Raw genomic sequence first — 27097 nt, 5'->3', positions numbered from 1 at the left:
ATTCCACCCCCTTTTTAGGCCTTTTTGAAATTCTTTCCCAAAGTGAGGTATTTCTCTGGCCTTTCCAAAGCTTTTGCAGAATTTTTTTTTTTTCTTGTGAAGGTTGGGACCCCCCATTGCAATAGAAAAATATGGCATCAGCTTTAGGCCTGTGAATCTTTCAGTGAGGTATTTCTCTGGCCTTTCCAGCTTTTGCAGATGTCTTGTGAGGTACATACCTAACAGGGCATTATACTCTATAATGGGTCTAATGAGGGATGAGCACAGTGGGACAATGAGTTCCCTTTTCGTGGATGAAAAGCCCTTAGTGATGAGGTGTGCCACATACAAGGAATTCCTGACTGTTGCGGTGATGTGGTTATCGAAAGTGAGATCACTGTGCACCTGGTTCCCGAAGTATCTCACCACACCTATGATGTTTGTGTCCTGCCACCTGTGTGATAATTAATGGGTACATGTTTTTTGTCCAAAGGGGGGATAGTTATACATTTCTTGGCATTAAGCTTGACCCCATGGCTCTGGCACCAGGCTTCTTTTTCGGTAAGGGCCTTTTGTAGTATATCCACATGATTTGGTGAATCAATAATGGTTCCCAGTTTGCATTCATCTGCAAACTTTGTTAGCCAGAGTCCCCTAGTGTTTGCCTGTACTTCTGAGAAGTAGATGCCAAACAGTGGTGCCAGGACTAAACCCTGAGATACTCTGTTTGTCACTTGACTGGAACTGGATTTGGAGTCTGATACTTTTACAGTCTGGGTTCTGGGATTAAGCCAGTTGTCAACGCATCAAGTGACATAGGTATTTATGCCCAGTTGAGTACGTTTATTTGTGATTCCATAGTGGGGATGGTGTTGAAGGCCTTGCCGAGATCCGGATAGGCTGTGTGGACCGACTTACCCACATCCAACTCTGTGGAGACTAAATCTGTTTCTGGAGACAAGATCGGCCCTTCACTAACCCAAAATGGCTGTGCTCCAGTGTTTGAATGTTGCCAATGTCTTTGTTTATAATTTCCATGTTAATACGTTGCATGCCCTTGCAGATCAGGCTTGTCAGACGGATGGGGTGGTAGTTACCCGGATCCTCTCTTGTGGAGCGTGATGACTGCTGCTGGAAGATACTAAGTGGTCATGAAGCCTGAGGTGAATCTATGATTAAACGTGACACTTAGGTGAGGCGCCATTTCATTTTGTAGTATATGTAATACACAGCCGGGGATGTCATCTGATCCCATGGATGCTGTGTTATTAGCTTCGCAGAGTGTGGTGTCTACCTGTGTGGCTGTGATTATCAGAATTTGGCAATCCGTTGGTATTGTGATGGGTCCTTTATGTGGTGAGAGGGTGTTGAAGTTTGCACTAAATTGAGCTCTGAGGATATTGGAAATATGCTTGTGATCAGTATATTTAATGCAATTCAGTTGTAACTCGGAGCCAGTCTGAGCATTGCTATTTAGATTTTTGACATAAGTATAGAATGCCTTGTGGTTGTGTTTGGAATCTGTGGGCATTTTCTTTTCGTAACTAGCTTTTGAGCATTTTTCATGGAATATTAGCTTCTTACTGAGGCAGGTGAGTTAGTTTTTTTGCATCCTCGGAATTTTCTAATTTTTGCTACAGTTTATTAGGGGACCACCAGATTGGCTTCATTTTTTTGGAGAAGAGCATACTGCTTCTTTTTGTAATGGCAACATTTATGCATGAGTGGATGTGCCCATACAGTGCCTTAGTGTAGGATTATGCTGTCGATCCTCCAGATCCCATCTGGGTGGGTGTTGTCACAGTATGTGTATGACATTGGGTTGGCAATTGCTGTTGGGTCATTATGCAAGCTGCCATTGTGCATTATCTCAGAACAAAATATGGGTATTCACATGTAACCTCTTGATATAGATATAGAAGGTGTTTTTTATTTATTTCTGTGATGGCTGCAATTCGGGCGTCATTGCTGGCTTTTGAGGTTGCAATCAGGTTTTTTAACTCAGAGAAGGGATTTTTAGCACTCTATGGCCTACTCCATGTTCAGCAGCACTTTCTATATTGGGATATGAATGTAAGGGCACCAACAGATTGACTCATTTTTAGTAAGTATGCATGCAAAAATTGGGTCAAAATACACAGAGAAAGTTAAGCAAAGTTAATAATCACTTGTCTGAATATTATATCAAATGGAAATAATTAAATGGTGCAGCTAACTGAGGCTATGTGTGTCTATGGCCGTGTAACATTTTGGGACAGAGATGCAATATGGATTGGTGAAAGCATAGTGGCTCAGATATAAGTATGCAGCTATATCAAAGTAGCTGTTACTTGTTTTGTCAATGAGATGTCTGAGACAGACCTTCTATTTCCCCTGTTATTGTTAAATTGAAAGATAAAACAGACTATGAGAGAAGTGTGGAAGAGGGACTGAATGATAAATACAGCCAGATTACCAGGTAGACAGCTTCCCAGAATGATATTTTTTGTGTATGTAATCCTGTTTGAGTTGATAGCAACCCCCTGTGGTTTGTGAGTGAGGAATGCATTCATCTGCAGAAAGTCACTTGGACAATGTGGATTACACCAGTATGAGTCCATGGTTGCCTTAACTTACTCTCATTATCATAAATTCAGTAGGTGCTTGTATTCCAAAGTACGTAAACAGATTAAACAGGCAGACATTCAAGTGTTCTGCATACCACTGTGGTGCCGTCACCACAGGAGGTAGGTGTTTTTCTGTTCAAAATAAAATCTTATGCCCTATTATAATTATGATTTGGTTTTGCATTATTGTTGGCTGAGGTTCATAGACACCACCACAGTGTATTAGTATCCGTGTGCATGTCAGGACTGGTGTTTCGTCGCATATTATACATCTGCGTATAACTATGGGTAGAGTGATACCAAGGGGCATTTTGGAACAAAGTAAAAACTTCAAAATATAACAATGGAATACAACAAGGAACACAATAGCAAGTCATTCAGCATGTCACAACTACAACAGGTAGTTATAACTGTGTATCAGGATGGATGTTAGCAAAGAGTGGCATGCACAAATTAGGGGCCACAGGAAGTCCTGCCAATTCAGATGAATGTATGAAAAGATTGACACAATATATGCCATTGTGTGGTTATAATAATAAATCCATGGAGTGGTATGGTGCTAGGAAGTATAACAATATGATTAACAGAATGCTACAGGTAGAGATGGTTATCTTGGCATTTGCCACCAATGTAACTTGTAGAGTGGTGTTGCTTTGCGAAGGCTAGGAGGTAGTAGTTTTATCACCTGCACAGTTTATCATGATGTACTTGGAGTCATGTACTTCTTTTCTTGGGTAGGACACTGACAATGTCAGACCTGCATTTGGTGCTATCGCTGAAGGAATATGATATCTTAGGGTGCTGACATGATTGCAAATGCAGAGGTATCATACTACTTTGCCCATGTCCATATTCATTTGCGTTCTTCATACTTATGGGGAATAATTGCTCCACGATGCTGTGACATATACAGGGGTAGACCAATTACACTTAATCGGTCATTTTGCAAATATTACATCCATTCTACTTCTATTGATTTAAGGTGTCAGGGTCAAATGTATATTTGTCTCCACTTTTTTGATATAATTGCTTGTGTTGTGAAAGTTTACATACTTGGATACACTATCCATGTATTTCTTTTACAATGTCTTTGGATAAGCTTAATGTTATTGATAATGTTTGCTTTCTTCTTTGCATAGCTACATTTAAATTCTGTACTACTTGCATTTCACTACCAGCACATACTTTCTTTCTTATCCTGACTTGTCCAATACACCCGCTGTATCGCTATTTTTAAGTGTATGAATCTGATATGGACTACCACTCAGTCCGTCTATGGGGTAGGGAAAGCTGCCACCGTAATGTCAATGAACACTATTGTTGGAATGATTCTGCATCTTCAGTATTCTACATTGGTATTTTTGCCTTTATGTATCCACTGGGCATGAGTATTGTTATTGTGTACTTTTTTACCCTCGGAGCTGTGTACGCCGCTGACCTCTTTGTAATTTTTCACCCACTTTTCTCCATGCAGAATGCTCTATAGAATACATTGTATACAACAGTGTCAAACCTAGTGAAGTGTAGCTCTAAAATAAATACAGTTTTGCATTGCCAAAGAGTATCGCACCTTCTGCTACATTCCACTATAGCTGCTTTTGGTTACTGTATGTATTGATAGAGTTCAGCATTTTGTTGTTACACAAAATTGTAAGGAAAAGAATGTCATGTCCTTGCAACCCACTAGCAGAAACCATCATTGAAGGTTACCAGTGTAATGGTCCATAGACCCTGTTTTTTAGCATGGTCATTAATGCACCAGTTTTTTTATTGTCAATGCCCAATAAGTAGAAAGATGGTGTATGTCTGGTTCTTCCTACAAGTAAAATCTGCTGCTGTGCATAAAGAACCTTTGTGGCAAGCATGGTTGAAGTTCTGATTTCCCATCCATTGGTGCAAATGTTTTTTATATAGGCTTAAAGAAGTGGTCTGTTTCATATAAATGGGCATTATTTTTCATGGAACAGGGTAAATGCTAAACCACACAGCTTTTCCTGCAATGTTTTGGTGATGTCACAGACAAGGTATAGATGATTATAATGAGTAGGTCTTGTGATGTTTGTTTTATGAATATGTACCGCATCCATCAGGCATGTATGTGAAAAGGTATAGTAGTCTCTTGAAGAGACTAAGTACAGGGAAAAATGTGTTTGGATGTACACATACGACATGTTATGTACACCCTATATGTTGTTTACACAAGTCATTGGTGTGGACAACATAGTTTTTGTTTAAAAGGCCTAGTCAGTGACATGATAGAGTATAGTGTACTGAATTATAGCTGGAACGACTGATAAACATATTGGGACATTTATCTCCTTAGATCTGGATGCCATTACATAAGTAGTAACTGGACTCACATTGAAGGATTTTGTCACCACTGTGGACAAATGCTGATCAAAGTTCCGGATAATGGCAACCAAGGTTTCCCATTCCCTTAGCAGTGTGTCTACTAGGATAGTGTTACCAATATACTAATGTGTATGGTGTGTCACCTTTCCAAAAGGTATAAAGATGCAATGTGTGTCATTGAGTATTCTGCTTTGTTTCAAGCACCAGTTACTTGGTTGTAGCACCTTCATCAGTGAACTTTTCATATAAGGAGGGCTTAGTCATTGCACCGACTTGCAGTTAACTGCACATTTGGTAACACCAACACAATCTGTATTTCTGATGAATTTAGCTCAGTGTATTACAAAATGGAGCGATAAGACTACTGATTGCTGTGGAACACCACTAGCAATGGACCGACTGGGGTTGGAGTATTCCAACAACGATACTATGTGTCCTACACATGAACCTGTTGACTATCCATTGTGTTCTACATGGATTTCTGTGTAAATTTATGAAAATGCATATAATACCAGAACGAGGTAGAATAGTGAATGCCTTCACCAGTTGTAAGTATGCAGTAAACCATTTTTGTCCATCAGCCATGGCTCAAGTGGGCTTGTGAACATAAAGCACTGGATTGAGCAGCTGTGAGCTACCCTTGGCAAAACCAAAGTGGCAGAGGTGCATTGTTTTAGTATTTCCTGTCTATTTAATAGACCCATGATTAATTTTTCCATAGGCTATTTTTGGACGATGAGTTACCCACAACACCTGTATCAACCTACTTACCTGAATACCCACTAGTGTCAAGCCCTTACAATAACCTTAGAACCCAACGCACATCAAATAAAATAGTTCACATAAGTAAGAATGACAGTAAGGATGGTGACTGTTCTCTAACACAATGTTGAGGAAAAAAATGGAACTTAGTCCATAGTGAAGTGACCTCATCTTCCACAATAACACAGTTCAATAACAACATGACATTATACCTCAGAACACATTAGTTTTGTCCCCGTGCTAAACCTAACAAACCATCACCTATCACTGGGTACTGTGTATTTATTACTATTACTGTATACTATTAGTGCTTCCTGCTAAACCAAAATTAATGGTAAAATTTAAAATTCACTTACGTATGACATTAAATCTATTTTTGATATTCCTTATAAAAGGGGCTCCCTCTAAAACAGATTTCCAAATTAGTAAATCTTAACTATTATAACTTACCTGTTCTTAACTTTTTCCCATACACGACAAGGGGGAACCATTTCCCCTTTAAAAATTTAAAAACATTAATGTAATGTTATTATTTGGGGAAAAGCCGTACAATATCAACTTTTACCATGGAAAATGGAAAACCTTTTTAACCCAAACTGGCCCTGTGCTAGAACCAAATAAAAAACCCAACAAGGGATTTAAAAAGAAAAAAGCCTCCACCCAAAACCAACCATAGAACAATAAAGCTATCGTAGAATACACCCACCAAAAAACACCCACACCACAAGTTGTCAATCAAACTATTTTCCCCCAGGGCAAAACAAGGTCAATTTTTTTTCACCCCTTCATAATCCCCCCAATTTACCTTCTCCAAAACAATCCCAAAAACTGCAGTTCATTTTTATAAAAATTTCAATTTACTACATAAAAAAAATCTCTTTTAAAAAAACCCAATTTTAAAAAATGTACTAACCCTTTAATTGAAACATGTCAGAACACTGCATTGAACCTAAATAAACAAAACTAATAAAGAAATTCAAAATTCCGAAAAAAAAAAAAAAAAAAGGCTCCCCAGCTTTTTAAAAAAAAAACACCTCCCTTTTTCCCAAAGCCCCAAAAAACCCCCCCTTTTACCCGGGGTTGGGTTTTTTTTGAAAATTTTCAAGTAGGTTTCCCCTCCACTCCAGGATGTTTAAAAAACAAAAACCCCGCCTATACTCTTTTTATGATTACATTATTAGTTATGTTTCCCAGGTAAATCATTTTAAAAATTAGTAAGCATTTTTTTAAAATTATCCTTTCTTAGACTTTTTGGCCCTTGCAATGGAGAAAATCCAGTTTGCCCCAAATTAAAAACAATTATGTTTTGAATTTGGGAAAAAATTGAACAGAGGGGGCGGCTGGCGTGAATCCATGAGTAAAGTTGTAATCCAACCATGAATTTTCCCGGGGTCGGGGTGGGGCTTAAAAAAATTAAACAAGGGTTACTAAAAGGGGAACCCCTACCCAAAAAATTTGACCCGTGCAAGTAGCTGTTGAACCCCCCAAAAAACATCAACCCCCCAGACTTTTCAATTTACCAAGTCAGGCAGATTTCCCCAAGGGGCAAAAAAGGATCAAGTTTCTGTCCCTGCCTTATGGGGCCCCCTAAGCCCCTTCTGTAAAAACAAGCCCAAAAATAAGTATTTTCATGTTTTTAAAAGAGCTTTAATGGGACAGTGGAGCTCTTGGTTAAATCCTTTAAAAAATTTACAAACCAAATGTTTACCATAGGGAATAGGTTACTGCTATTGCCCCCCAAAGGGCCATTTTTGGAAAAACATTTGAAAAGGGTGCCAGTCCCTAAAAACCCAAGAAACAGAAGGGGAAATTCCCGGGAAAAACTAACTAAAAATAAATCCCCCCCCCAAGACCATTTTCTCTCCTCAGTTCGGGTTTCCACGAATAGGAATCGGATAATAATAACTCCAAAAGGGCCAATTACCCATTATGTTGCATTGGTTGGGGTTTTAAATTTAACATGCAAAAAAAACCCCTTGGAATGCCAATCAGGCCCCCAGGTCTTTTTACAACAGATCATTGCATAACCTGAAGTTTTTAAACGGCACCAAAGCTTTTTGGGGGGGTTTTTTAAAATTGTCTCCAATTCTAACCCCCCTGGAATTAAAGTTTATTTTGGGGAAACCTATGTCAAAGAGGGTTGCCAACTGGCCAGTCGAACCCCCTGTGAAAGTGTCCAAAACCAAGTACTTCCCCGTTTCCCCATATTTCCCTTTTGGTTTACTTAAAAAAAGGTTCACAAAGGTTTTTGGGTCAAAGTCTGAAAAAAACAAAATTTTACAACCCGGGGAAACCTTCCCCCCTTCCCCCTTTTTGTTTGAAAGAAAGGGCAAAACTGGCCAAAAAAGATTTTTTTTGAAAAAACTCTGTGGAAGAATCCCGGGAGGTATTACCCCAAAATGTGAAGTAGTTGGGGAAAAAGGTGGTAGTATTTATTTTTGGATACTTTACCAAATCGAGTTTCACAGAAACCCTCAAAAGGTTTTATTTTGGTCTTACCGTTTCCTCATTGCCTTAAGATTAAACCCTTTTTTGTGTATCAAAAGATTTTTCCTTTAAAAAGGAAATTCCTTCAGAAGTGCCTCCTCTTTTTGGATTTTGTACCGGGCAACACGCCTCTTAAAGCTTTTTTAAATTCAATACATTTTTGGAAAATCCTTTTTTAAAAAAATAAAAGTACAGTTTTGTTCCCAAAGTTTTAAACCCTTAAAACCCCATCTTAAAAAAAATTTTTTTTAATTTTTCCTTTTTTTTTTGGGGGGGGGAAAAAAACCAGGGATTGTAATGTTGACCCAATGAAAATATTTTTCGGGAAGATTTGGGGGGTAATTTGGCTAGTTTTTCCCCTGGGGGTACTAGTTCCAACACAATTAGTTATTTTTTTAAATTTTTGGGGGTTGTTTTGGTAAAAAATTTTGGTTTCCCACAGTGGGATTAAAAAAACAAGATGTTTTAAAAAAAATTAAAACCCTTGTCTAAGGGGGGGGGTTGAGTGAAGGTGCTTTGGGGCCCTTGTCAATTTTTTAAGTTTTTTTTTTTATGATGCCCCCCCCCTTCGGCAAACCCTTTGGGTGAACTAATGTATGGTATTCCCCCTTTTGTGATTGGTCCCCCCAAATGATTTTTACTAAATCGGTGTTTAACTGAAAAGTAGTACGGGGGGGAATCGGGGCATACTGAAGCCTCGGGGGGACCTGAGGTTTATTTTCTATGGAAGTAAATTTTTTTCCCATTTTCATGCCGTTTTTTTAATTTAAAATTTTTTTTTAGACTTTTGTTGCAAAAAGCCGGGGAATTTTCACCAGAGGCCCATGTACAGAAGGGCCATATTAATACACACTGAACATTTAGTGAATGCTATTTTCAAACAGATAACATTCATAACCAATACCATTCTTTAACAGACATAGTACATAGTTGTTATAAAAAAAGTACCAAAAAATGGCATTATTGTCAAAGTTAAATATACATAACATTACATGCAGGTTTAAGACGCATTGTGCAGCAGTAATAGAATTGAACCTTCCAGAAATGGTGTGGTAGAAATAAGTTAGAAGTAGCTGAAGGTAAGGTACCTAACTAATAGAGAGGTCTCTAGTCGGGGTTACTGCGAGGACAAAAACCAACAAGTTTTGTGGCATTTATTGCATTATTTTGGGAGAGTTAGGGAGGGTTGTATGTTAAATTCAGCTCGTAGTCATTTGCCATGTTTTTCGCACAGAGTTGGCAAACAAACAATCACCTGCTGGGTTGTTGCATTTCTATGTTTGAACTAGGAGTGTAGTGGATGATCGCAGTGGTTGGATGCTGGTGTAGGGGCTGATAATATTTTTGAGTGCTATGTATTTTATGGTTGGTAAAGGACTTAATGTGCCACTATTAGCATGTAGATAAGTCAGCTGGGCAGTTGGAGCCAACCTTGGGGATTAATGTTGTGACAGTGGTGTGTCTGATAGTCCGTGACTGTAGCAAATCTGGCTATGCAGTTGTAGCAGGACAATAGTTCTGTTGGACTTGGATAATAGAGGTGAGTGGTCCAGAAGAGTTGACAGTAGATGAGAATGGGCAACTGCAGTTCTATCAAATGGGTTAAGGAAAGGTTTGATTCTGTGAATCAAGCCGAGATTTTGTACTGTTTTGCATTGACATGCACATCAAACTTCAGGTTGTTATCCACTCTGACAACCACTTTTGTCATTTGGGCTTCTGGGGAGATGATAGTGCCATTGTTTTAGGTAATGTTGAAGTATGGCAGTGTGGTCCAGCGTGTAGGGGAGAAGAGGAGCAGCTTAGATGTTCTTTGTGTTGCACTGTTGCAGTCATTACATTTGGGTAATCTGCTGGCTGGTGGCCCTCAGTCGGCCTGAATTCCAAAGCTTTAAGTCCATTCCTCTGTTGTTGTCTCCTCTTCCATGACGTAAGGTCATCAGGGGTATACTACAAGCAGCCACAGCCATTTTCTTTAGTTTTTCTTTAGTGAGTGGTCTTGCTGCGAATTTTGAGAGTAGTATGACTTTCAGAATGTAAGTGTTCACTAAAGCTAAGTATGCCATCACTGAAACATTTGTATTACTCCACAGCAATGTAAAAAAAATGTAATAATTGTATTACTTGTGGGAAGCAAAGACCACCTATGGATTTCTGTTTATACTGTGCTCCTTGCCTAGGCCCTGTTGACAAGTTGCCTGGCTGTCGGTTTAGTGCTAGATTTAACCAACACACTATTACGCGTCAGTATATTTTTGACTCAAAGTATTTCTTAAACAGATTGAACTACCTAGATATGTCATCCGATAGCAAGTCGACTATCAGAGTACATAAAAAATGGAAAGAAAAGGACAGAGAGAGACAGTAGAGGTCCAAAACCGACGATTTAGCTTCTCCTAAGCGAGTCGCCATTTCTAAAAACCATGCATACTTTGAAGGAGCATTAAGACTGGGAGAGTGATGATTTCTCGGAAAAAAAAAGAGGATCCGGGATTTTCTTCTCCACCCTCAGCACTGGCCTTTGGCCATACTCCATGTTTTAGACATTGTGGATGATGTGTTTTTGGAGTCAAGGTTGACCCCTGACTCCTTACCTCCGGCTTCCACTAAGCCTGACAGCTACTACAGTATCCCTGACTCACACAAACTTTATTTAGAAACCCTGGTGCTGATCTGAAACTATGTCACAGAGTCCAAACGAAAACAAATCAAAAATGGTCCCCTCTCAAAAGATAACATTCCTGGGTGCAAGCTCGAATACAGTTGCCCAGATGGCTTACCTCACGCCAGTCAGGCAAAGGCAAATGACTACTTACTGAAAACTAATGGCAACAAAAACCATGTTATCTGCAAGACCAATTCTGCAGGCTTTGGGCTTCATGGCATCCGGCATCCTACTGATTGCATATGGAAGGCTGCATATGAGGAAACGTCAATGTTACCTAAAAAGTTTATGGAGTCAACATTGTCACAGTCTGGAAACAATGATTGTCCTCATTCCTGGCCCACCACAGGAGTTTCTATGGTGGGCAAAGGCATGTCACCAAAACATGGGACGGCCCTTAACTCTACCCCCTGCCAGCAGAACATTAACAACAGATGCATCAGATTATGCCTGGGGGGTACACATGGCTGGAAGGTGTATTCAGGGCATATGTAGCCAAAAACAAATGCTTCTACATATTAACCAGAAAGAGATGCTAGCTGTTCAAAATGCCATGACAGCCTTCAAGGACTTACTTCATCCAGGACAACTACTGATAAATACGGACAACACCACAGTCATGTGGTATATAAACAAGCAGGCGGGCACATACTCATACCCCCTTTGCAGATTAGCCATGGCACTGTGGGACCCAGCTTTGACTTACCAAATACATCTTAAAGCTCAATTCCTACCTGGAAAACAAAATACTGTGCAGACAATTTAAGCAGAAACCTTATGGATCGGCATGAGTGGAAACTAGATTGAGAAGTTGTCAGCATGATAACAAAGAAATGGGTGAGCCCAGACATAGATCTGTTAGCCTGTCCTGAAAATTATCAATTGAAAAGATTCTGCGCAAGGACTTATCACAGACAAGCATGGAAAGTGGACGCCCTCTCCTTCAGTTTTAAAAACCTGAGAGTATATGCCTTTCCTCCTCTGCCTCCTCTTCCCATGGTGCTCCTAAAAGTCCGACAAGGGAAATCAAAGATGATACCAATTGCCCCGGACTTGCCCCACCAATACTGGTACACAATACTAAGGAAATTGTCTCAATACCCAGCTTGGACCTTACCTCAAAGACCTCAACTACTGTGCCAGCAAAACAATCAGATCCTGCACAATCAACTACAGACAATGAACCAGGCAGCATGTCTGATCAGGTAGTTATACAAACATTTCTCAGTCAAGCTGTGATGGACGTCATTTTGGAAGCCACGGGACCAAGTAATAGAAAATCTTATGCTGATAAATGGAAGAGATTGTGTCCTTTGAATCAAGCACAAGGAACCGAAACTGCAGAACCAAATAATACAGCGAAATGACAATACTTGACTGAGATGCTTGACAAAGGCCTGTCTTTATCATGAATTAAAATGCATGACTATGCCATTTCAGCTTACTGCAATACAGAGCCAACAATCTTTTATTATCCTTTACCAATGCAGTATCTTAGAGGAGGCAGAAATTTAAGGCCTCCTAGAAGATCAGCAATACCTGTATGGGACCTCAGTTATGCATTGTAAAAGCTCACTCTGCCTCTATTTGAACCAGCTGCTACTGCTGATATAAAGTTGTTATAATGGAAAAATGCTCTGCTAGTAGCAATTACTTCAGCAAGAAGAGTCTCAGAGCTACAGGCCCTCATGGCTGTGGAGCCTTTTATCATATTTTACACCGACAGGGTGTCTCTGAGGACAAATTCAACATTTATGCCTAAAGTGGTTTCCAGTGTGGCTCTTAACCAAACTATTCATCTGCCAACCTTGTATCCATATCCGCAGAACAAGGGCGAGAGAAATCTGCATTCCTTGCACGTACAAAGACAGCTAAGATTCGACTGTAGCAGGACTAAAACTCTAAGAAAAACTGAGAAATTACTAGTGACATATGATGCAGGATGAGAAGGAAAGGCTATTTCAAATCAGACTATTTCAAAGTGGATAAGCCACTGGATTAGTTTCTGCTACTTACACCATGGTAAAGCTGTGCCCAAGGGCATTAGGTGAAACTCCGCCAGAGCTGCAGTTACTTCAGCAGACTGTCTGACAGCAGTACCAACCAAAAACATTCTACAGGCTGCTACTTGTAGTTCTGTTCATACCTTTACAAAGCATTATCATTTGCCTTTCTACACCACGTCCAGGTCAGGCTTTGCCACTGCAGTTCTGCAGGGCTTTATAGCTGAACCTAATGTTGTTTAGCAGCGGCCTCCCAACCATAGCTTTGGGATTCGACACAAATGTAATGACTGCTACAGTGAAACACGAAGAACATAGTAAAGTTGTGTACACTTACTATAAATGTTGATGTTTGACTGTTATTACATGTTGCAGTCCAGGTTACCTGCCCGCCACCCCCCTTTCATTCTCGAGTTTATCTTTCCTTCTCTATCTTATACAACCTATGTGGTGTATTTGTTTGTAGACAAAGGTAAAGTTTATATTGATGCATGTATATCTTGTTTTATCCATATATAAAGGTTTGCGACCATTGTGAGGGCCCCAGGCATCTGGGGCAAGAAAGAAAATGGCATAGGCTGCATGTTTGAAACACCTGATGATGTGACGTCATGGAAGAGGAGACAGCAACCGATGCAGGATGCAAGACTTTGTGATTACGGCGATGGAGGTCAACCTGCCAGCAGATTACCCAAATGTCATGACTGCAACAGTGAATACACTCGAACATCTAATTTTATGGTAAGTGTGCACAACTGTACTTTTTTTTAGCCGTTCAGGATTATTTGTTGATGGTATGACCCATTTTTCCACTGTATTGCGGCTATTTTTGGGTTGAAAGCGGATAAACCAGCTGGTGAGGTGTCATAACAACTCAAAGTGGAGTCATCCGCATATTGAATGCTGGTAGCATCTTTGATAACTGATTGAAGGTCATTGATAAAGACGGAGAAAAGACGGGGTCATAGTATTGAGGCCTGGTGGACTACAAGTGTGATGTGTAGCCAAGATTAAAGCTTGTCCTGTCATCGTACTGCCTGTTGCCTGCCATGCCAATATGATTGAAACCATTGAAGTTCCTGGTTGTTTAAGGAGAAGACCTTCAAGGTGTTTATCAGCAAGTTGTGGTCAACCATGTCAAAACCATTGGATAGATCTAAAAAGACTGCTGAGGATAGTTTGTTATTATTGTGGTTGTGGTTAGTGATGTTAGCCATGACAGGAGGGCAGAAGTAGTAATGTGGTGTGGCTTACAACTACACTGAAAGTTGGACAACTGGTTGTTCTGTGTGAGGTAGTGCATGATCTGTATGTGTGCACACTTCTATATAATTTTAGCTAGACGTGACAGAATAGCTGTGTGTGGGAAGTTTGACAGTTCAGTGCAACTGCCAACTTTATGAAGAGGTATGACATAGGAGATTTTGGATATAGTGGTTACTGTAACTGCATATGTAGCTCTGTTGTGCACTATTGAGATGGGGTATGCTATAGTGTCAGGAGCCTTTTGCACATACTCTGCTGGCAGGAGTGGGCAGCCAGGGTGGAGGGTTTTACTTTCTTAAGTAGGCCATGAATAAGTAGGAATGTTACACTGAACGTTCAACATGAACATGAACACAGCCAAAGGTTCCCCCAACAGAGTGGAGTAGACACACAGTAGTGATCCCTGGGGTGAATTTTCTATTTGCCATCAACTCCAGAATGTTTATGTTGATGAGGGCCAGTGAGGTACACTGTTTGACATGTATGGTAGTTCTTTTTGTAATCATGGGATGTCTCTTGGTTAGGAACGTGTCTCTCAAGCACTTTATGTTGAGAGTAGTTTTGAGGTTGAAGTGTCTGGACTATGTGGTGCGGAGGGAATTCAGATTTCTTCAGATGTATCATTTCTAACATGGTGGATCAGACGTGGCTTTGTAAGTCACACAGAGATCGCCTTGAACTAGTGAATATGAGACAGAGAGAAGGTGAAGTTTGTATAGTCGGTAAAATGTAGGAGAAGTGTTTAAGGCAGAAGATAGTCATTGTCAGGTAGGAGAGTTCAACAATACTGGTTAATCAGGTCAACGACGATGCATTTCATTGCTTTAGAAATGTATGTGAGGCTAGGGGGGAGTTGATAAATACCAGGGTCTATATTCACTCCCTTTCTGTACTGTGTTGACTGCAGCAGTGTACCACTCGGTAGAGACAAAACCTGAGTAGAGGCTTGAACTGAAGAGGGCACACAGATGTGGTGCCAGTTCAATTTGTAGTTGATGTAGAACACAGCCATGGATGTTATCTGCTGTGATGGAAGCTGTAATTTTGTCCATGGTCAATGCAACTGCAAGCAGTGCTGCAGTAATGCTTGGTGCCTGCCATGATTCTGGCATTGTGATATGTGGTATAGGGGTGGAGAGACGGGTATAGGTTTGGCTATGAATCTGCATGCCAGTGTGTTGGAAATATGTATTGGCTCAGTATATGAGCTGCCATTGAGCATTATCTCAGACCAATAACCGGGTATTGACAGGGAGGCTATTGATCTAGGTATAGAAGGGTTGGTGATTGTTTTTAGTGTTTGCTGCAATTCAGCCATCATAGCTGGCATTCGTGGATTTGATGAGGTATTTCAACTTTGTGTTGAGGTGAAGAAGGGAGTGTTAGCACTCTTGGGACTACACCATATTCTGCAACAGTTTCTTTATTGTATCAGTGAGAATTTTAATGGAAGTTTTACAGTAAATTGGGTGAATTTTATTGAGTATAAATGTACCGCATGCCAAACTTTTGTCAAAAATATATAACAACACAAAACAAGCAACTGAAAAATAATAAAGACAAACTCTTTGTTGGAATATGATATAAAATTGAATGAATGAAATGTTGCAGCTAACCCATGCTAGGTATGGAGATGGCTGTGTAAGATGTAACATACATTCAGTGACAGAGATGCAATATAGATTGTAGAAAGCATGGTGGGTGGGAAATGATAAGCAACCAGATCAAAGGCAGTGTTACTTGTTTGGCCAGTGGAGTTTATCTGAGACAGAATTACTAGTTCCCCTTTTGTGTGGGACAGGGCTAATTACAGAAACCTTTTGTTACATGGAAAGATGCCAAAAAAGAGTATGAGAGAAGTGTCGAACAGCTTCAAAGAAATGTATTTTTTTGATGGAACCCTGTTTCAGTTGAAAGCAACCCCCTTGTGGTTTCTGAGTGAGGACTGCATTCATCTGCAGACAGCCTCCGGGACAATGTGGATTAGACCAGTATGAGTCCTACTTTGTGGATTAAGTGGGTTGCATTTACCAAGTCTCATTATCATAAAATCAGTAGCTGCATTTATTCCAAAGTATTTAAACAGATTGAACAGGGGGATTAAATAGACAGACATTTAACTGTTATGCATACCACTGTGGTGCCGTCACCACAGGAGGTAGGTGTTTCTCTATTCATAATAAAATCATATGCCCTTTTATCATTAAACATAGGTTTTTCATTCTTTTTGGCTGAGTTCTGTAGGCACCACAGTGTAGTAGACTTATTTCTTATCAGATATCCATGTGTATAGCAGGACTGTTGTTTCTTTGCATGTTATACATGTGCGTACAACTGTGGGTAGACTAATAACAAGGGGCTGTGGTAACAAACTCAAAAAATAAAAATATAACAATGGAATAAAACAAGGAACACAATAAGAAGTCATTCAGCTGTACATGTCACAACCACAACAGGTAGTTATAACTGTGTATCAGCATGGATATTAGCAATTAATGGCATGCAAAAATTAGGGGAGATAAGAAGTGTTGTCAGTGCAGATGAATATATGAAAAGATTGACAAAATACGTGCCATTGAGTGTGGTAATGATAATAAAGCCATGGAGTGGTATGATATGGTGCTAGGAAGTATAACAATATGAAAACCTGAATGCTTGTGGTAGAGATGGATTTCTGGCATTTGCCAAACAATTGGAACAGTTAGAGTGGTGTTTCTTTGAGATGCATGTGAGGCAGTAGTGTCATCACCTGCACAGTGTTTTAGCGTGATGAACGTGTCTCCTGCTGCGCCTTGGCATCATGTATTTGTGCTCTTGGGTAGTACACCAATAATGTGTGACCAACATTTGGTGATACCAGTGAAGGCTGATAAGCTGCGGTAGTGCAGCGTTTGTGTTGTGGCCTCACAGCAAGAGGTTCTCCTGTCCGAATCTCGACTGGAGTGCCTTCTGTGTGGTCTGCATGTCATCCACGGGTTCGAGTGGCATTCGAAAGACATGCGTGAATGGGTGTGGCTTAAATTGACGGTTGCTCGTTGGGCTGACTACTCCGCAGCATAAAAATCAACTGCCAATGATTAGCGGATCAGAGTTCTGCTGTGGTGATGTCATAACCATGACAAGCCACAAAGACAAACTGAAGGATGATGATATCTGAGGGAGCTGACATTATTACAAATGCAGAGGTATTATAATACTTTCCACATGTCCATATTTGTTGATTTGTGTTCTTCCTAAATTTGGGGAATAATTGCTCCTTGATGCTGTGCTGCATACTGTGGTCGACCTTTTACACTAAATCCTTCACTTTGGAAGTATTTCATAAATTCTACTTTTATTTTATTTTATATTTATTTTATATTTGTTGACCGGACTAGTCTAACTGGATATATGTCCATTTTCAGTAGAGGCCCGAGGAGAAAAGCTCCATGACATATGCAAAAAATACAACAAGAAAATACAAAAGATAAAATACAAAATTGCATTAATACAAAGTGAAAGAAAATAAAAAGTAAATTATATAAAATTTAATTCTATTTGTTTAAGTTGTCACATAGTAATCTTGTGGATTTCATTCCCCCTCGGTGATCTTATTGTTTGTGCTGTGCAAGGTTACATACTTGGATACTTTGCCGGTATTGCTCTTCAAATGTCTTTGGAGAAGATTAATGGTATTGAGTTTTTCTTTCGCCTTTGCATAATGTAATGGGAAAAGTCTCATCTTCTTGCATAATAGTAACACTACATAATGTCTGTTATGCTCACTAATCAACTACACCATATGTATGTCTCTTTTGTAGTGTGCCAGTTTTATATGGACTAATACCTTGTTCGACAATTGCTAGGGTAAGCTGCCACCTGAATGTCACCTAACACAAATGTTGCTATGTTTCTGCATCTTCAGGATTCTACACTGTCATTGTTTACTTTCATTTCCTTTCCTGGAAACAGTGGACATAAGAGTATTGTGGACTTTTTTTTCCTGGGAGTTGTGTACACAGCTGTCTTGGTTTTGTCCATGCTGTATGATATAAAGAATAGATTGTATACAACTGTGTCAAACCTAGTTAGTGGTAGCTGATGTAAAAAATTAAAATAATAAAACATACATTGATAACCACTCTGTTACATTTTACTACATTCCACTATAGCTGTTTTTTGTTATTAAATGTATTAATAGATTATAGCATTTTGTTGTTACACAAAGTGTAAAGGAAAACAATGTAATTTCCTTGCAACTCACTTGAAGAATTCATGATTGGCAGTTACCAGTGTAATGTCCATAGAACCTTTTGAAGCCTGGCTATTCATGCACCTGTGTTTGTAATTGTCAATGCCCAATAACTAGAAAGACTTCGGTGTATGTCTATGCCTTACAAGTAGTACAAGCTGATGTGCATAAAGGACTGAAGTGACAAACATGGGTGAAATTATACTATGCCATACATTGGTGGAGAAGTTATTGTAATAGGCTTAACAAAGTGGTATGTTTCACGTAAATAGGTATTATTTTTCATGGAATAGGCTAAATGCTAAAACACACACCTCTTGCTCTGCCATGTTTTGCCTGCATCACAGACGAGTTTTAGATCATTATAATGAGTAGTTCTTGTGCTGTTTGTCTTGTGTTTTTGTGAATGTGTACCATATCCATCAGGGATGGATATGAGAAGACCTTGTAGGCTAGGTATAGATTGGTCATAGGTAGTCTGTAGGAGACTGAGTACAGGGATGTGTGTTTAGAGTTATACATATGACATGTTTCGTACACACTGCATTCTTTACACAAGTAATTTGTGTGGACACTATAGTTTTTGAAAAGGCCTGGTGAGTGACATGATAAAGAGTATAGTGTATTCGATTATAGGTCGAATGAGGGCTAAACATAGAGGGACTATGATGTGCTTAGATGTGGATGGCATTACATCAGTTGTAGCTTGCCTGACATACAAGGATTTTATCACCACTGTGGACACATGCAGATCAAACGTGAGGTTACTGTCAACCAGAGGTCAAAAGTCCATTAGTAGTGGGTCTACTCCTAGGTGAGTGTTGAGAATGTTATAATGTGTGGTATAAACATGCAATGTCTGGCATTGGCTTTTCGGCTATGTTAATGTTTCAAGCACTATTTACTTGGCTGTCCGACCCTCGTTATCGATATGTTCATCCTTGGAGTAATCAGTCAGTGGACCCAACTTTCAAGTATCATGACGATTTGTTAACCCCAATACATTATTTATTTGATATGACTGCACACAAGTGTATTACAAACAGGAGATGTCCAAGTGCGGATTGGTGTGGAACACCAGTAGCAATGGACCGATTGCTCTAGGTGTATTTCCCTACTGATACTACGTGTCTTACACATAAACCAGTTGACTATCCATCGTGTTACATAGGGATTTGTGTGTAAATTATTTTAATCGAGTATAATACCTTAGTGAGGCAGTATAGCGAATGCCGTAACCAGCTAGATGTAGGCAGCAAACAATTTTTGTGCATCATCCATGACTCAAGTGGACTTCTTAACGTAGTGCACTTCATTAAGCAGCTGCGACCTACCCTTGACAAAACCAAACTGGGATGGGTGTATTGTTTGAATACGATTAGTACAACTTGTGGGTCTGTAGTTGACTGTGTCTGTTCATGGTACAGCTTTATGTAGAGGGATGACCTTTGCTGTACCGCAATCCTTAGGGATGAGGCCTGCCTGGAGGCTGCTGCTGCTGAATAGACATTGCAGTGTGTCTGAGGGATACATTTTTTCAACCATTTAGGACATACCCCGGGCTGTTATTACAGCTCATTGCTGTAGTGTGTTTATGTAGGAAGAGCGCAGTGAGGACAGATCTTTAATGACACTGGGTGTAAGTTGTAGATGTTATTTGCTGTGGAGTAAGTAGCCATGTTCGAGTCAGATGGACTCTTATGCTTGTACCTTATTGTTGTAATATCACTGTGTTAACTAAAGTTACTGTCCTCTGCTGTATCATGCACATGGGTAACTACTGTGGCCGATTAAAAGTGTATGCCAAAGGCTTTCTCTCTGGATAATCAGTTTGAGAGGTATGTCTTCAATTAAAATTGAACTGTCATGTAATTACAAGAAAATAATTGGATTTCATAGCATGTATATTGCTGTGTAGCACATTCATAGTTTTTGTTTCTAACTTACCAGTAGACTTGCAGCAGACATAAGTTAGTACACAGACACACACTTTCCATTTCAAATTGCTTTTTCAATTATTTTACAAAGTAAACACGCAAGCAGACCAAAAGTTCCCAAGTTAAGTCATAATTTTATTAAATTGACTGTTTTGTAAATGTCATACGTAGCCACAAATATTTATTGTTTTCTATAGTGTTAGTGATTTATACTCGAACTCTGTAAATTTGGTAAAGTCTGATACTTTGTTGCAAAATGACTTTGCCGCTGAATGACAACAATGCAAGATGTATATAATACATACTTGTGTATGAAAACAACAACCTTTTGACATGAGAGTACAAGAATATAAAAAACAGAAAAGATACTTTGAAACCTAAGATGTGCACTCTATTAAAATAGCTTATTATTAATATGTATACATTTTACATATGTACATACATACATAAAAAAATTTAGGCAACAACAATAGGGACAGTCTTGCTAGCAAAGTGGTATTTACAATTTGACCTCATTTACAATTCTTCTATTTCATCCACTAGCATCTTGCTTGAATTCCACTGCAGCTTTTTTTCTGAGGTTACACATGCTTTCAGAACGTGCTCTAATTCGTTACTCCATTTACAATTGTCTGTATGTGTCTTGCACCATACAGGTGTGTTTTTGAGTCCAGAAGGTATAACAGCCAAACCGTTTGCCTGGTTATCAAGCTGAAATGAAGAAGTAAACAAGCAAACAAACAGCGTCATAAAAACATAAGGCTAATAAACTAAATGATTTGGCACATATGTTTAATTTAATTCAGGGTAACTTGGCAACACAGTACACATACAGTTGTGATTGTTGTTAATTATTAAAGTAAACAATTTAATGTTTCTTTACAGGTACTTTGCTGCGGGTGTATATGTACGTGTAACTCTTACTGGACATAAAAAGGCATAGTAGCACAGTGTGTCAATTGAAAATATACAGTAATTGTTTACATGGAGAGCATGTGAAGTTCCAAGCTGACTGTAACACACTAATGATAGTATGCGAACTTCTGTGGTAAATAGTATGTAGTTATGAGCATATAATGGCAATCTAATGAGATGGATCATAGCAAAGCATTCATCAATAAAGTCTAGTTTTTGTTGGCGTATGTATCCTATGTGGAGCATGCACATTTGTAAGATACTTGATACTTATATATTAGATTGATTCAGTTCATCGGTGTAACCTAGGCATGGAGTTCAAAGGAACAGTGAGAAGCATAGCCACCTACCGTGGTCAGGAATCACCGTGCTATCTAACCCAAAGAGTTTATAGGATTTCCAGGCTATTCATTCTGAATATTACATAATACAGACCATGTGTTTAACTGCTTGACCTGCATAGGAAGTTTATTCCACAACTACAGGATTCCTTGGTGCAGAAATCTGTTGTGACGTCATGTTATTTTTTAGTGCCTATAAAAGACTATATTTTAGTTGTTTGTGCATGGTGGTCTGTGTTTTGCATACCTATAGAGAATGACACAGGGTGGAATGGGGCACTGACCCTACTAATGGACAGCAATTTATCTGCTGAAGACTAGCATACGGAGCGTGATCTGTACTTTTTGGAAATGCCATTTGAACCCTGTATATAATTATGTTCACGAACAGTAGGCAACAGTACGGATTTTGGAAGGGTTTTCAGCTCACAACACTGTGTAGCATGAGTGTAAGATTCATAATTTGGGGAGACAACAAATTTTACATGTTACACCTTCAGTAAGACAGTACATTGCAGGTAATGTCAGCAGGTTCCAGAAGGTGTTATATAAGACAGGAATTTCCATTTTGATGTAAGAGCTCTGGAAAAGTAACAGGCGATCAAACATTGATTATGCTCCAGTGAACACAGAGTGTTATTGTAAGGTGCAATGTGTGTCTTACAGGTAACACCCAGGTTAGGCAATTGACACAAAATTATTTTGCGTGGTACACAAGGTTATTATTCAGCTATCTTTCATAACTGTTGTACTTCCATCTTTCTCAGATCATGATGTTCTTCCATGATATCCGTGTCCATTACAGATGATAAACAGCCTGTATGGAAAATAAGCCTGAAATTTAACCAGCCGTGGGGTATAGGCTTGGGATAGAAGCTGCATCACTCCACTATTTTCCTTCAATACAGTCTGCACTTGAAGTTGGGTTTGCATGCTACGCTTCTCATGGCAGAAAAGCAGTCCTTCTAAAGTATGAGTCTATGATCAAATTGTGTGAGATGGCTTCCTGTGGTAGACACAGTGTCTGGCAATGTGGTAGGCACTGTAGTACATACCAGTCTGTGGCCCCTGCGCCTGGAAGCAGGCAGCCTGAGATGTACATATGTTGTCCAAATTTGAGTTTGAAGTATATGGTTTGCCTTCTGTTGGTATACCCACGAAGAACTCGAGCTATGTAGTGGAAACTTGATGTCTACATGTAATTAGTCTGGCCCACCTGCTGATGTGCTTGCTTCCTCTGATGTACCTCTGCCCACAAAATTGTTAGTGATATGGTACCATTTACCCTGAAAAACATGAAGTACAGTCTGAGAATGTGCCAACACACAAGTAAGATTATCATCGCCAAAAATGTCGATGACTCAAGGCAAGAATACTGTTGTGACTTGATAGGTTTATAGGTGGTTACTATTGTGCTGAACCATAGACCGTTTTAAGGCTGGACATCTCTACACAGTGTAAAACCAGACAAACACAAGTTAAAGGATATAGCATAAACTCACATTCTTGGTTAGCATTAACTGGCCATCTCTCGAAGGGTCATTGGTGCAATCCCTGTCTAGTTACTTAACTTTTCCCATTCATTAATCCAGCCTACACATAAATATTGTGAGCGAGGTGAACTGTATGATATGAATAAATAACCTACTCTAGAGGAGTGGCAACCTCTAAGACACATAAATGGCTTTACAGTAGGTCATATCTGTGGCTCAGGCAAGGTTTATGGATTGTGGTCAAGTGAGCCTTATCCCATTTGAGTTGTGGATGTGCATTTCCATTAGGGTTTTTATCTGACATTGCTCTGTAGGCCATGCACAAGTCTTCTGTAAGTAGTGGGCATGCTAAGGAGTACGGTGACTGTGACCTCAATCTGTGAGTGTATGACGTTAGGTGGAGCACCTATAATTTTGTGGGCTATAAATCTCTTGAGGTCTCTCTAGTCGCTACAACTGCTAGTCAAGGTACATACCAAAGGGAGCATTGTACTTTGCTATTGGCCTGGTGAGGGTTGAGTACAAGGGAGGTATGATACGTTTCACTGTAGAGGGAATGCCTTGCCTAATGAGGTGTGAAACCACTCACAAACAAGCTTGGAAAGTGGATGCTTTGCCCTTCACCTGGAATAACTGATCACTTTATGCATTTCCTCCTCTGCCTCTCCTCTCAAAAGTACTACTAAAGATAAATCAGGACAAACAAAGGACGATTTTGATTGCACCTGACTGACCACGGTAACACTGGTACCCACTCTTGCGCAGTGTGTCGCTGTTGGACCCATGGCACCTGCCTCAGATCCATATACTGTTGTCTTGGCAGGAGAACCAGATTCTGCACCCTCAGTTTCAAACAGAGAACCTAGCAGCCTGGCTAATTACCTAATCTTTCCTTTACCATCCCTCAGGAAACCAGTGATGGATATCATTTAATAGGCAATGAGGCTAGTACTAGAAAATATTATGCTGGAAAATGGAAAAGATTCTGTGCCTGGAACCAATCTCAATGTATGAACACAGCATGCGGCCAATGTAACTCATAGTTTAAAATACTTAACTGAGATGCTCCACAAGTGCCTTTCTTTTTCCTCCATCAAAAGTCATGCCTCAGCCATTTCAGTTGATTATAACACAGGAAATCCACTCTTCTCTCATCCACTGCTCAAGCTGTTCCTAACAGGGGCAAAAAGTTGTAAGACCACCGAAGAGAGCTCCAAATCCAGCCTGGGGCCTTAACTTTGTATTGGCGAAATTCACTCTTCCTCCTTTTGAGCCAGCTGCTACAGCAGATTTAAAATTCCTTTCTTGGGAAATAGCTTTCCTTTTAGCAATAACTTGAGCAAGAAGGGTATCAGAAGTACAGGCCCTTATTGCATTGGATGCTTTCATCATCTTTCATGTGGACAGGGTGTCACTCAGAACCAATCCCTCCTTCATGCTCAAGGTGATATCCAGTGTGACTCAATCAGTCCATTCATTTTCCAAAATTCTTTCCTAATACACAGAACAAAGGGGAACAGATACCGTAGTCCTTAGATGTGTTGCAGACAACTTCTGTTACACTTGGACAGCACGAAACCTCTAAGGAAATCTGAACAACTGATAGTGGCATTTGCTGCGGGGACAGAGGGGAAGGTTATTCCACTGCAAACCATTTGTAAATGGATAGGCCATTGCATTCATTTATGCTATAAGCACCAAGGAAAACCTATCCCACAGGGGATCAGACCCCACTCAACCAGGGCTGCATCTACCTCTACAGCCTTTCTCAGAGACATCCCTAGCAGGGATACCCTAGAAGATGCTATCTGGAGTTCTGTACATAATTTCCCCAAGCATTACTATTTGCCAATTTCTCTAAATCCAGAGCTGGCTTTGCCACTGCAGTATTCCTGGGCCTTAGAGATGGTCTGAATGCTATCTAAATTTTTCCACCCATACTTAGCTTTGGGAATCCCCAAAAGCGATGACTGCAACAGTGAAAGACGAAGAACATAGTACAGTTGTGTAGACTTACCATAAATGTGTATGTTACAGTGTATTCACTGTTGCATTCCTGATTACACCCCATACAGCACCCAGACTTCTTTTGGATATACCTCGATTGTCCTTTACTATGCTTAAAAGCATTTAGGTGTCTTAATTTTTATATATATATATATATATATATATATATATATATATATATATATATATATATATATATACATATATTTAATTGATTCCCATTAGGGGGGCACCTGACATCTGGGGAAAGAAAACCTGATGTAATGGCGTTGGCTGCATGTTTTTTACCCCTGACCACCTGACGTCACAGAAGAAGAGACACCAAACGATGCAGGACCCAACACTTTAGTTATCAGGCTGACTGAGGGCTACTGCAAGCATATAAAGCAAATGTGATGACTGCGACAGTGAATACACTCTAAGGAAGTGTACACAAATGTACCTTCTGTGCTGTTTTTGCCTGTGAAGTCCCCTTTTTTTGGATTTGTTTTTGTTGAGAACATCAAGCTATATGGGCCTGTGTAGCACAGTTGTGGGTGGTGTTTGACATGTAGTGATTATGTTAACAACCTTCTCAGTGGACAATATACTGGCTTCTGTGGCAGAGAGCATAGACTCTGGCATTGTTTAGGTATGGGTGTGTAGTTACTGTAGTAGGAGTGACACTTGTAATACTCTTTTCCAGTGTCATCTAACAAATTGAAAATAATTTGTATTTGTATAATTAACAATAAAATGACAGTGACACAAATGTTATTAGAAGAAGCTATACTGTCATATTAGTGGAAATACCTCCTGTATGCCGGTGTATGACTGTATGCATGTATGTATATGTGTATATATCCACCAACATACTCCACAGATAGGCATGTGCACATCTGTATACATAAACAGAGACATGTAAAAATTCTGAGACAGGTGTGTGTGTGTGTATAACTCCACACACATGCACACACACATATATAGACACGGGGGTTAAATGGTGTCATCAATACAGCCTTCTGAGTCTCAAATTTGAAAGACCTTCAGTAATGCCTTCAATTAAAAGCCAGTCACTGAAACATAACAAGGATGTGGTTTTACAACTACATGAATAAAAACTTAGATTGCATATTACATACAGACTTATGCACACAGATATGAAAATATATGGAATTAGAGATGACATTTACCTGAAATTTCAATTGGTGACCAGTGTAACTCTATTGCAGTCAAATATTCAGAAAAGGAGTGAAAGATCTAAACCCTGTACCACACTGGAGGGACAAAGAAGAAAAGTTCAGTTGGATTGAATCAGTACTGTACAGTTAGTGTGGGATTGCTGAAGGGCTTCAGCTACTGGGAAAATACTTTTAGTGCAGTAACAGGATTTAATTTCAAAGTTGTCTGACATGTTTTTTTTTTTAAACAGTCTAAAATTATCTGGTTTTACACTCTTAGGACATTTGCAACTCAGTGGGTTTGTTTCCAGGTTGTAACTGTCCAAAGCAGTGCTTTTGTGCTAAATGAGGGAAACTGCCTTTATAAATGTATGTCTGCTTGAGTACATGCATGAATAAGCCACACTAATGCTTACCATATGAAAAAGAATTACCAGCAAAGGGAGAAGGGCAGGTAGCAACAAGCATGAAACAAATAAAATTGCCTAGGCTGGTATAATCATTCCACTAAGTTTCACAAAAAACAAGCACATACTAAAGGATATATAATTCCACTGCTACATAGGCTGCATATCTGAGTGTGACTAGACTGCATCTCTGGCTGAGGCTAAACCAGTCAATCAGCTAATGTAAAAGCCTATGGGTGGGGGAAGATACAAACAAAAGGACTAACTGTCAAGATTACAGAGAATGACCATCCTCCACTGAAGTTTGTGTAATCTGACCCTCTGTATGCTATCTGACCCTCTGTATGCTAACAAGCTGCTGTGAAAATCCTGCCTCTGTGTGAACATGTGACTTACACAGCACTAAAATGTAAACAAAGCACTCTAGCAAGCAGCTGTATTTAGAAACGGGCCAGTGCCCCTTAATCATTTCAAGTTATCCCCAAA

Source organism: Protopterus annectens, chromosome 3.part1 (genome assembly GCF_019279795.1).
Source record: "Protopterus annectens isolate FY-2018-M chromosome 3.part1, PAN1.0, whole genome shotgun sequence".
NCBI lineage: Eukaryota > Metazoa > Chordata > Ceratodontiformes > Protopteridae > Protopterus > Protopterus annectens.
The sequence above is the reverse complement of the archived record's forward strand: the minus strand, read 5'-3'. Positions refer to the sequence as shown.